Source organism: Brassica oleracea, chromosome C5 (assembly GCF_000695525.1).
Source record: "Brassica oleracea var. oleracea cultivar TO1000 chromosome C5, BOL, whole genome shotgun sequence".
Taxonomy (NCBI): domain Eukaryota; kingdom Viridiplantae; phylum Streptophyta; class Magnoliopsida; order Brassicales; family Brassicaceae; genus Brassica; species Brassica oleracea.
In genome coordinates, this window is record NC_027752.1 from 23,472,247 (window position 1) to 23,476,729 (window position 4,483).

General features: G+C 40.3%; 1 pseudogene; it reads right to left on the minus strand.

Annotated features, from left to right (window-relative positions):
* Positions 1 to 294: 294 nt before the first annotated feature.
* LOC106344811 lies at positions 295 to 2,179 on the minus strand (annotated as a pseudogene).
* Positions 2,180 to 4,483: the final 2,304 nt, after the last annotated feature.

Consider the following 4,483-nt stretch of genomic DNA (forward strand, 5'->3'; position numbering starts at 1 on the left):
TCTTCGAGCAGAACTTGGAAGATCTCCTCTTGTTAATCAAGTCCATGAACCGTTTCGATCAAAGTTTATCCAACAGCGGGAAACAAATCTATTAAGATTTATATAGTTTACCAAAGTGCCAAAGATTATATTAGAGTCTAAAACAGCAGAGAGATCAATGAAGTCTAAAACAGCAGGAAGAGAAGGCTACATCTACGTTATGGTAGCAAATGCTATAGATAGTTAACACCATACTTGCTGTTTTGTATCATAGTTCATACATACATGCACCATAACACAATAAAAAAACCCTTTTCACATAGATTCATGCGTCAAGATAAAAGCCAATGCTCCTGAATCAACTTCAATCAGGTCTTTCAGCTCTCCGTATATCTCTTTGGTCACACGCCGAGCAGGAGCCTTATGCGAGAACCTGAGTCTCTCTGAATTCGTGATTGTAAATATCGGCTCCGACCCATCAATCTCGTTATGTTTGTACTCCGTAACTTCCCTAAAGAGTAAACTTTCTTCATCATCATCACAACTGGGCTCACGCTCTAGTAATAAGACCTTATACCCTAAAGTGTCATCAAGAACTTGAACAACGTCATAGCTGCACACACCAACTTTCCTAAACTCCATGTATTCACTCCAGAATCTGTATATCACCCACACTTCTCCAATCTTGGGCAGAATCGTATATTCATTACCATCAATGGAGGTTTCAGGCACTACCTGATGTGAAACATCATCTGTAGTTATGATTTCTAGAGCATTTCTCGCGTAGTAAGTTCCACAACCAACAGGCATTTTCTTGTCTTCATACTGGATCACATCCAGAGGGAAACAAGCAGGTTTTAACCGACGTACGTGTAGTTTGTAGACTGCCTTCTGATGGAGCACCCGAGTGAAAGTGATCTTTTGTATCTTACCGTAGTACAGAGGAAACTCATGACCACTGCAAAATGACCAAATCTAGACTATTTGAAAAACCTTCCCCTTACTAGCAAAGTAGATGGTTTGAGGTTTAGCTTTTCTATTACTCCCAGAGTTTGAAGTTGTAAGCTTTGCTAATAGATGTGAGGCACTATTGTATCTTCAATTGTTTCAGGTAATGCAGCTTTGTCCAGCTCATAAGCATCTTTAGGCACACCTTCAATTCCAGTCAGTTTGAAGAAAGGAACACTGTGGGAGAATTGATACAATCTGTGAGGTAAAATGCGAAATATGTCTGCATGACCAGTTCCCATCCGAAAGAAGACACTTGCGTACCCTTTTGCTTTATGCAAGAATGCAACAGAAACACCAGCTTTGTCAGCGTAATCTCAACAAATTCATACTCGTAACTGCGGTGAGAATCTGGCTGTGAAGACCAGTTGATATCCCAGTTTTTGAATAGAGCCCAAGTCTCGCCTTTTCTCGGGGAAACAATGAGATGGCCTGTGTTGATTCCTTCCTTGCAGTGTACAACATGTGAGAATAGGGAAAGGTCTTATGTGTTCTGATGTTTCCCAAGCTTGAACTGACCAGCAGAAACAGGCAAGTCTTCTTCAAGCCATTGGATCTGTTTCTCATCATCTGGATCTGGCTCTAAGTACGTGATCCTAAGGCCAAAGGTAGGAGTTGAAACTTTTCGGATCCGGGCATACAATCTAGGCATTCCATCCACTTTATCATAAAGAGCCCAAGTCTGCCCGACCGAAAAGTTTACTTCTTTCCTCAGTTTCTCAAAGTCATTAAACTTCAGACCATCATATCCAGTACTGCAACTTTCACCATGCTCATTCATCTTTCTCTTCTCACCAACACCAACCGCACAGCTCAAACCAAGCAATGCCTCAATAGCAGGTTCATATACTTCTTGCCAAGTTCCATGTACCTCTTTTGTTACTCTCGAAGTAGTAACTTGATGCGAGAATCTGAGCATTTCACATTTTGGGATTGTGAATCTCACATCGGCACCATCAGTCCAATGCCCAGCAGCGGCCATATACACCGAACGAACACCTGCAGAATCCGCTGATTTAAAGCCACCATCAGGAGCCAACAGCAGAACCTTGTAGTCCAGTTTATCATCAAGAACTTCCACAAGGTCATAAGTCTGGGACTTCAGATCAACGGCTTCAAGGTCATTACTCCAGTTTCTGTATATTGCCCAAACATCACCAGTCTTGGGCAAGATGCTGTAGTTGTTAGGAAATACGCGGTCAAATTTTGCGGAAAGCCAGAATTTATGGGAGCGGGAAAGAAGCACACACACCAAATTGTTAACGGAGTTCGGCCAATGATGCCTACGTCTCCGGACCTGCTACAGATCTTTTATTATTAACCAGGGAATTTTTACAAGCTCACAACTCACACCCCGATCCCAAATACACTCAGAAATTACTAGTAATTTCTTAAAGAAGATTTTTTGTGAGAAAAAAAAAATTTTTTTTTTCCTTCTTCTTTTTTCTTCTCCTCTCCTCTCTCGTTCTTTCTCTCTGTTTTCTTGTTTTGGGATGATTTTCCTCTTCACCTCAGCTCTCCTTTTATAAGCATGAAGAAGGTGTTTGGTGGCTCACAATCTTTGACAAAACCAACGTCAACAATTTCAGCTCACCGTCCATGTCGTCACCGTCCATGCCGACCAACACGTAAAACGTGTTTTAACAAGAAATTGTAGGAACCGCAGGAAAGCATGATGATACCAACTCCGAGCATGATGGTAGCAAACCCGAGCACGTCGTTAGCTCACCCGAGCAAGATGATAATGGATTGAAGCATGACCGGATTGAACCAAAACATGACGATAACAAACCGAATCATGACGGTAGAAAGCTCAATCATGACTGTAGGAATCTCGATCTTGACAGGATCAAAATTGGTAAGTACACTCCACTCCGTCAAGCTTGTCTTGATGCATTTCGTATGAAAGATAGCAGTAAGGTAACTACCCATGACTATCTATCCTAAGATGAAGGAACCAGCCAGCACATCCTAATTATCCTTGCGACTCATTTTGACTCGAAAAACGTTTGAAACAAGTCCCATTCAAGCATCTTATAACCATGCTCTGATACCACCTTTGTGACATCCCCGATCTGGTCTAAGTATAAGTTGACTCGACCAGCCGTGCAACAATCAAACAAGAACATGCACAGCCGATCACTCGTAACTGAAACCAAACCGAGAAGCCACAATGTGTACATAAACGACTAACCCGAAGTTCCCGAAATAAATCCAGGTACCTTAGGCCAACCGCCTAAGTACACATATCCTATTAGGTACAACCCGAGGCTTTACAACCTTAAGAGTAATACCCAATAGTTGGTTCGTCCGGACAAGGACTAATATCATTTGGAACCCGTACTTTAAAGACTTTATTTATACACTATATACTTATTCATTTAAAAGAATCTTACAAAATCTTATAGATTAACCTCGAGGTTTTCGGTCAACAAACCTTATACATAAAGTATATCAAAACGACTGCAAGGATAATAAAATTACCGCTGGCTAATGTCGTTCCTTCCCGTCCTAGAGTAAAGGTCTCACACCTACTGGTTACCTGCATATCAAATGAGTCATGAGTAACTAGTTTACTCAGTGAGTCTAATCCCACACCAAACACATATCAATAGTATCCTGAGCAAGCGACACCATTTGAATGCAGTGGAATTATATTCCATAATTAATATAATTATAAGGCATCTCAATCCATCCATGTGAATCTATCTTAAACATCACCTCCACGATAACCGCCAATCACTCATACTCTTAATATATACATATGCCAAACCCGGAAAACCACCAAGGCTAACCGAGCCTAACGGGGAATAAATATAACCATCATCTCCATCAGATATTCCAAGATAGAACATCCAACGCTGCATGCAATTACACGGCCTCCAGGGTGCGACCCCATCATCGTGTCTTCATGACCTTGATCCATATCGCAGGACCAATTCACGGCAATGCGGGACTTTCGGGAGAGTGAGTATACAATAAGACTTCACATGATTCACACTTATTAATAAAATACTTATAGATTAGTACTTGAGAACAAGTACTAAAGCTCAGGATAACCTCAAATAATTATTCTTATTAATTCTTAAGTATTTAAACTAGATAAATACTTCATCTATAAACATAGATCAAGGGATAATACTTAATTAATCAACCATAATTACTCCTTAATTAATCCATGATTAGTCCTTAATTAATCAATGATTATACCTTAATTAATTCATGATTAATTCTTAATTAATCAACCATATTCAATATGCAATCATGCATACTCATTCATAATTCATTCATCATCTATCTAAACTCACCTTTAAATCCATGAGATTGGCTAAGAAAGACTAGACTCGAGCTCAAGCTAATCACACTTCACTTCTGGATCACTCTCGGTTCAGAACCATCACAACGATCTGGCTGATCCGAATACTCTCCTTGGCCATCTGAATTCAAAACATAACAGTTGGATCATAAGGTTCACTAGTCTGGTTCAAGAAGAAAC